This window comes from Mus caroli, chromosome 12 (assembly GCF_900094665.2).
Source record: "Mus caroli chromosome 12, CAROLI_EIJ_v1.1, whole genome shotgun sequence".
Classification (NCBI taxonomy): domain Eukaryota; kingdom Metazoa; phylum Chordata; class Mammalia; order Rodentia; family Muridae; genus Mus; species Mus caroli.
The window spans coordinates 80,127,029-80,134,745 of NC_034581.1; positions in this window are offsets into that span (position 1 = coordinate 80,127,029).

Genomic DNA, 7,717 nt, shown 5'->3' on the forward strand with positions numbered 1-7,717 from the left:
GGGTTTCTCTGTATAGCCCTGGCTGTCCTGGAACTCACTTTGTAGACCAGGCTGGCCTCGAACTCAGAAATCTGCCTGCCTCTGCCTCCCAAGTGCTGCCAACCCACTTTTTAATACCACTTTAATTACATGCAAGTATTTTGGGCAGCAGAGTTACGATAAGGAACTACTAACAAAGCAGCAAGCGAAGTCCTGCCATTACTCCTGATAGTTGTTAGAAAGGGCTTATCATAATGACCGAAATACTTGAGCCCACTTTCTTGTCCAAGCCCAAAAATCTTGTCTGAGGCCTAGTTCCACCCTAAGACTAAAATTCCTGCCTTATCCTTCTACTTCCTTGTCACAGCCTAAAGTTAGATTCTTTCCTTAGCTTGCCCTAATGTCAGATTCCTGCCTGAGCTTACTTCCTTGTCCTAGGCCAATGTCAGATTCCTGTCTGAAGCCCACTTCTTTGTCCTTAGCCAATATCAGACTCCTGCCAAGCGGTACCCCAAAAGGCTTTCCACACCTCAGCACTCTGTGGTGAATAGAAGGAGGATAAAGGGTCTTAATCCTCTTTAGAATAGCAACCCTCTCAGTAAATGTGAGCCTCCTTCTGGCCAAAATCAACCCAGTGGCTTCTTGGTCTAGTCCTCAAAATTTACCTCTAACATACACAATTCCTATTGTAAAACCCATCTTGGCTAGTTTCACATCAACTTGACTGAAGCTATAGTCATCCAAGAGGAAGAAACCTGTTAGGAAAATGCCTACAAGCAGGCAAGCCTGTAGGGTATTTTCTTAATTATTGATGGAAGGAGGAGGGCCTAGTCCATGGTGTGTCGTGCCATCCTGAGGCAGGCTGTCCTGGGTTAGCTCCTGCCTCTGGGATCAGCCTGCACTCCTGCCCTGATTTCCCTCATGATGAACAGTGTTGTGCAAGTGTAAGCCAAACAAACTCCACATTTGTTGCTTTTGGTCTGTATGTTTTATCACAACAACAGTAACCCTTATTAGGACAGAAATTGGTACCAGAATCGTGGGGCATGACTATGACAGGCAAGACCATGTTGTTTTTGGAAGAACTGTGGAAAGACTTTGGAGCATTGGGTGGAAAAGACACACACACACAAAAACCAGAAAACAGGATTGTTCAAAACTTGGTGAGCGGTTCTGTGGGAACCTGGAGGAGAGGGGTTGAGAGAAATGCAGGTGGTGGCCTGCCTTATAAAAGCTTGGAAGGAAGCTTGAGAAGTAAAGCTTTTACAGGCCTGCTGCACATCAAGACAAACTTTCTCCATGCAGCCCTGGCTGTCCTGGAACTGGCTTTGCTGACCAGATTGGCCTCAAACTCACAGAGATCCATCTGCCTCTGCCTCCTGAGAGTGCTGGGATTAAAGACATGTGCCACCACCAGCACCACCACCACCACCCCAGCTGCATATTTGCTATTTTGAATTAAGACTCTGTGCTAGTCAGCTGGATCTAAATTGTCAACTAATTACAAGAGACCAGCACCATCGAAATAAAACTGAGACAATTGATGTTGGTTAACTGGAGCCGTGAAACTAGCAGAGATGGCTCAGAGGTTACGAGCACTGACTGCTCTTCCAGAGGTCCTGAGTTCAGTTCCCAGCATCCACATGGTGACTCACAGCCATCTGTAATGGGATCCTATGCCCTCTTCTGGTGTGCCTGAGGACAGTTATTGCTATATCCACTCCAGTAGTGACAAGCACTACAGGCCCCAAAAACCTGGGCGCTGTCCCGAGGCGAAAAGTTCACAGAAACTTAGTCTCCTGGGAATAAGGACTGCTCCAATGTTCTTGCTTTAGTTGATAAGTGGGTTTGTGTGCTTTCCCTTAATATTGCTTTATTATAAGTGCTCCTAAGGATTGATTTGTTTTTGTTTTTGTTTTTTTTTTGTTTTTGTTTTTTTGTTTTTCGAGACAGGGTTTCTCTGTATAGCCCTGGCTGTCCTGGAACTCACTTTGTAGACCAGGCTGGCCTNGAACTCAGAAATCNGCCTGCCTCTGCCTCCCAAGTGCTGGGATTAAAGGCGTGTGCCACCAAGCCCGGCTAGGATTGTTTTTTGACATATAGCTAAATTAGATTCTAGGCAGTCCTTGATCTGACCCTGGGCATGGATAGCTAAATCACTGCCTTACACAGGAATTTACCATTATCTAGGAAGAAGGGAGTTTGTGATCTAAGGAGGAACCAGAGTAGATACTTAGAACTATAGATAGCTGAATTACATCCATATTTACTATGGCCTAAGGGGGAGGTGGACTATACAATAAACTAGAATAGGAACTATGGCAAGGGCACGAAACCCTTGCCCCTGACTTCTAAGATTAAGCTGACCTTAGGTGGAGCTGCTTTTGATCCCAGTTGTTAACATTGAATTTTATCCCCGTTGGTTCCTACCAGTCCTTCTGTGTTTGTATTCCTCTGTTTTATGTAAGCATCCGGTAACCTCATTGTACCTTCCCAGTGTGTCACCTAACTTCCCTATTTTCTTCTGTATAAAAAGCTTGATGTTTGATTTAACAAAAGATTTGACAAATTACATTCAGATCCAGCACACTCCCTTGTGTCGATTCTATTTGTCACCCCAATTCCCGCCGACTCTATGCCCATCTGCCGGAACCCCTGATTCCCACAGATTGAGGGGGGCCAACTGGGCCCAGACCATGGCAAGCTATAGTGTACTCATATATGTAAAATAAATAAATTTAAAAAGAAAAGAATAGATCAGTACTACTAAGGTGGAATCTTCTGGAAATGAGTGTCCTGAAAGTCAGCACACAGAAGCTGTGTTCCAGAGGTGGCCAAGGTTATGCCTTGAGTAGACAACCAAATTTGGCAGTGTAAGAGTCACCCAGGTGGTACTGGTTTTAAAGACTTGAAGAGCAGCTGAGGCTTGGCACTGTGAGAGGACAGGAAAGGCCACTGGTGAAGGTGCAGGGTTAAAGGAGTCATGCAGAGACGTTGAGACTTGGCACCATGAAGAAGGTCCAGGAGAGGCTATTGGTGAAAGTGCAGAAGTCCAGTTGCAGAAAACCCAGGTATTTTGGAGATGCCAGTGCCATGGAATGACCACCAAGGACAGCATCAGCAGTGGAGTGGAGCCAACTGGAGCCTAGAAGACAAGCTGTGCATACTGCAGAGGGCAGAGCCAGAGAAGTAACCCAAGCCCTTCAGAGGAGTTAGAAGATTGTAGGTGAATCCTGGATATTGGACTCTTGAGTTATTTACGCTGTTGGTGTTTGGTTTTGCTTTGTTCAGGCTGTGATCGTACCCTAGTAAGAAAGCATTTAATTTGTTTTTGATTTTACAGGAGCCCACAGCTGAGAGACTTTAAACTTTTAACAAAGAGATTTTGGCTGGGTATGGAGGCACCCAGGAAGCAAAGGCAGGTAGATCTCTGTGAGTTCAGGACCAGCCTGATCTACAAAGCCAGTTCCAGGACAGGTAAGCCTACACAGAAATCCTGTCCTGAAAATCCAAAGAAGGAATAATAAAAAAAAAAAGATACTTTGGGGTTTTACAGAGGATTTGGATTTAAAAGAGACTGGATTTTTGTTTTCTTTGTTTAGCCCTGGCTGTTTTGGAACTTGCTCTGTAGACTAGGCTGGCCTTGAACTTACAAAGATCCTCCTGCCTCTGCCTCTCAAGAATGAGGATTAAAGGAATGTGCCATCACTGTCCGGAGACTGGATATTTTTAAAGAGACAACAACATTTAAAGTGTTTGAATTTTTAAGGCTGTGGAACTTTTTAAGTTTGTAAAATGTCTTATATTTTGATGTCTTTATTAATATGTGACCTTGGGAATGAACAGCTACTGGATTCTTGGGACTTTTCATTGGTAGGCAGTCTTTGTCAGACTAGCAGAACCACAGTCTATAAGCCACTCTAATAATTCCCCTTTCTCTATAGATAGATAGGTAGATAGATAGATTCATTCTATCAGTTCTGTTCTTCTAGAGAACCCTGACTAATACAACCACATAAATTGGTTGCCATAGTGACAAAATAAACATGGTGTTGATATTAACAATAGATACCCGATGATGTGCCCCATGGTAGATTTTTTTTATACTTGAAATATGTAAATCAGCCATCTAAACCAGTAATCTCTTACACTTGGGGTCTCTAGACTGCTCTAAAGATTTTTTACAAGGCCGGGCAGTGGTGGCGCACGCCTTTAATCTCAGCACTCGGAAGGCAGAGGCAGGTGGATTTCTGAGTTCGAGGCCAGCCTGGTCTACAGAGTGAGTTCCAGGACAGCCAGGGCTTCACAGAGAAACCCTGTCTTGAAAAACAAAAAACAAACAAACAAACAAAAAAGATTTTTTTTTTTTTTACAAACTATAGACCCCTTACTTCCTTTATAAACTATGTAGTAACTCATCAAATTTGGCAATAGGATTCCAGACCCTCAAAGCACTCATGGGCCCCAAGGTCCCTCTGTCAACAGAGCAGGACCCCAGGACACACAGCACCGGAATGAAATTCCATTGGAAGCTTTGTGACCAGCACAGTAGGGTGAGCCAGGCTGCAGAGGAAGCCATTTAACATGAAGTAAGATCTATGGCTTGGGGCCAAGTCAGTTTGTCAGCACAAGCCGTCTATGCTGAGCACGGAGGGACATGGAGGGAGGGACACAAGACACAATGAGGTAAGAAGCAGGCAAAGGTTATCTGATGTATATTGCTTGAAACTAAATTATTAAAACTTGGAAGTGTAATAGGTGTAATAGGTTTTTAAATAATGCATTCATATATTAAAGTGCCCCTTTGACAAATTGTTCTTGTGCTAAAGGGTCTGGGTCAAGTGTCCAATGACCAAATGATCAGACCTTAGAGGGATGGCTGGTGATACATGGAACAGGAGCCCAAGGATATGTTCCCATGTGCATGAGTGCGTGCATGCACGCACACACACACACACATTCAGAGACACATGCACACTAAAAGATTGTCTTTACTAAAAACAATCTCTTACATACCTCACCTGATGCCTAAAACCCTATTCTTAGAACTTCATTACTTCTTAAATTTTAGGTGTTTCTTAAAATAAAATGCAAATGTTTCCAGCAAGGAGAACACATGGTTAGCTGGATCTTCTACCTGTAATCCCATCACTCAGAATGCAGAGACTGGTGTATCTCTGTGAGTTTGAAGCCACCCTGTTCTGCAATAGTGAGTTCAGGCCAGTTAGGGTCACATAGTGAGTCCCCATCTCAGAGAGGAGAGAGGTGGCTGGAGAGATGGCTCAGCAATTAAGAGCCTTTTCTGCTCTCCAGAGGGCATAGATTTAACCCCCAGCTCCCACATGGTAGGCAGCTGACACTGTAACTAACTCCAGTTCTTTGCCCTAGAGAATGTAACACCTTCTGATCTCCAGGGACACTGTACACATGTGGCACACAGGTATACATGCAGGTGAAACACCCGTACATAATTTAATTTTTTTTTTAAAGAGCAAGAAAAAAGTCAAGTAAGGCCAGAAAGAAAAAGTATCAGATCTATTTCTTAAAAGAAAAAAAGAAAAGAAAAGAAACAATGGGCCGGGCATGGTGGTGCACGCCTTTAATCCCAGCACTCGGGAGGCAGACGCAGGTCACTGAGAAGAGAAGAGAAGAGAAGAGAAGAGAAGAGAAGAGAAGGGAAGGGAAGGGAAGGGAAGGGAAGGGAAGGGAAGGGAAGGGAAGGGAAGGGAAGAGAAGAGAAACAATGAAAATGAGTGTAACAGCCCAGATTCTAGGGTCCATCATCTGCAGAATCACACTGACCACTGTGAGGGGAACTAAGGATGGGGCAGCTCAAATGTAGGGGTGCTCTCAGGTCACACCCTGGTCACAGGGATGGTCCTTATGAAGAAAGGAGACCGAGAAGGAGGGAGCATCACAGAGTGAATGTGTACAACCCCCGCAAGACTTGCCAGGCACTGGAATGCACAGGTGGCTTTATTTGGTGGCAACTGGAGGAGGAATGGTGCCAGCAGGGAAAGAAGAGAAGTGACTCGGAACTCACTGATTTTCATACCATTTGGCTACTGGGCTCTCATGGAAATTCACATTCTGAATTTAGAGTAGATTCTCTGGAGGTTGGCTTGGCCTCACATGTCTGTCATCCCAGCCTGGGGGCGGGGGCGGGAGGGGGCGAGTAGAGACAGGAGAATCAGGAGATCAAGGTCATTCACAGTGATTCAGAGGTCTGCCTAGTCTACATGAAACCCTCTCTCAAAAGCTACACACACATGTATATACACATATACACATCCCCCTGCTGTTCCAGACAGGGTTTCTCTGTGTAGCCCTGGCTGTCCTGGAGCTCACTCTGTAGACCAGGCTGGCCTTGAACTCAGAGATCTGCCTGCCTCTGACGTCTGAGTGCTGAGTGCTGAAATTAAAGGCTGTGCCACTGCCCAACTCTTTTTCTTTTTTCCTCCATCTGGCAGTGGCTGAGATACTGGTGGGGCGGTAAGGGACAGAAGCAGGCAGTCATCCATGAATACTTGCATTATCCCACTTCCCACAATGCAACACTTCTGAATTGAAGTTATTCATCTCCTTTTTTTAAAAAAATGTGCCGGGCGTGGTGGCGCACGCCTTTAATCACAGCACTCGGGAGGCAGAGGCAGGCAGATTTCTGAGTTCGAGGCCAGCCTGGTCTACAAAGTGAGTGCCAGGACAGCCAGAGCTACACAGAGAAACCCTGTCTCAAAAAACCAAAAAAAAATAAAAAATAAAAAATAAATAAAATAAAATAAAAAAATGTATTTATTTATTTTATGTATATGAGTACACTGTCCATGTCTTCAGACACACCAAAGGAGGGCATCAGATCTCACTATAGATGGTTATGAGCCACCATGTGGTTGGTGGGAATTGAGCTCGGGACCTCTGGAAGAGCAGCCAGTGCTTTTAACTGCTGAGCCATCTCACAAGCCCGAATTTATTAATCTCACCATCTGTAGATTTTTTGAATAGGTATGGCCAAAGTAGACTCATGTGTTTGAATGCTTGGCCCACAGGGAATGACACTATTAGGATCTGTGGCCTTGTTGGAAGAAGTGTGTCACTGTGGAGGTGGGCTTAGAGGGCTTTTGCTCAATCTCCACTCAATGCAGTAGAGACCCTTTCCTGGCCACCAGAGGTAAGTTATCTCCTCCTTGCTGCCTTTGGATCAAGATGTAGAACTCTCAGCTTCTCCTGCACCGTGCCTGCCTGGATGCTGCCTGTGCCCCAGCCACCTTGATGATAATGGACTGAATGTCTGAACCTCTGAGCCAGCCTCAATTAAATGTTGTCCTTATAAGAGTTGCCTTGGTCATGGTGTCTGTTCACAGCAGGAGAACATTAAGGCACCACCCATCCACCCAGGTCCCCTGAGAACCCAATCCGGACATTATCCTCACTCCAGCCTCACCATCCACACCCTATAGTTCAACTCCTGCTTCTCCTCCTGCCACTTGCCCACTTCTCCCCATCCTGCCAGCTCTGTTCAGTTCATGAATCTCATTCTCACCTGGATGACCACAGCATCCTCCTGTGAGGTGTCTCTGTCACCACCATGGCTGGATTCTCTCCATAGCAGTCAGAGCCACCTCTCCCAGTATTGGAACTGGCACCATCATCTGCTTAAACTTTCTAGTGCCTCCTTTTTGCTCTTAGGATCTCTCTCCTCTCTCTCTCTCTCTCTCTCTCTCTCTCTCTCTCTCTCTCT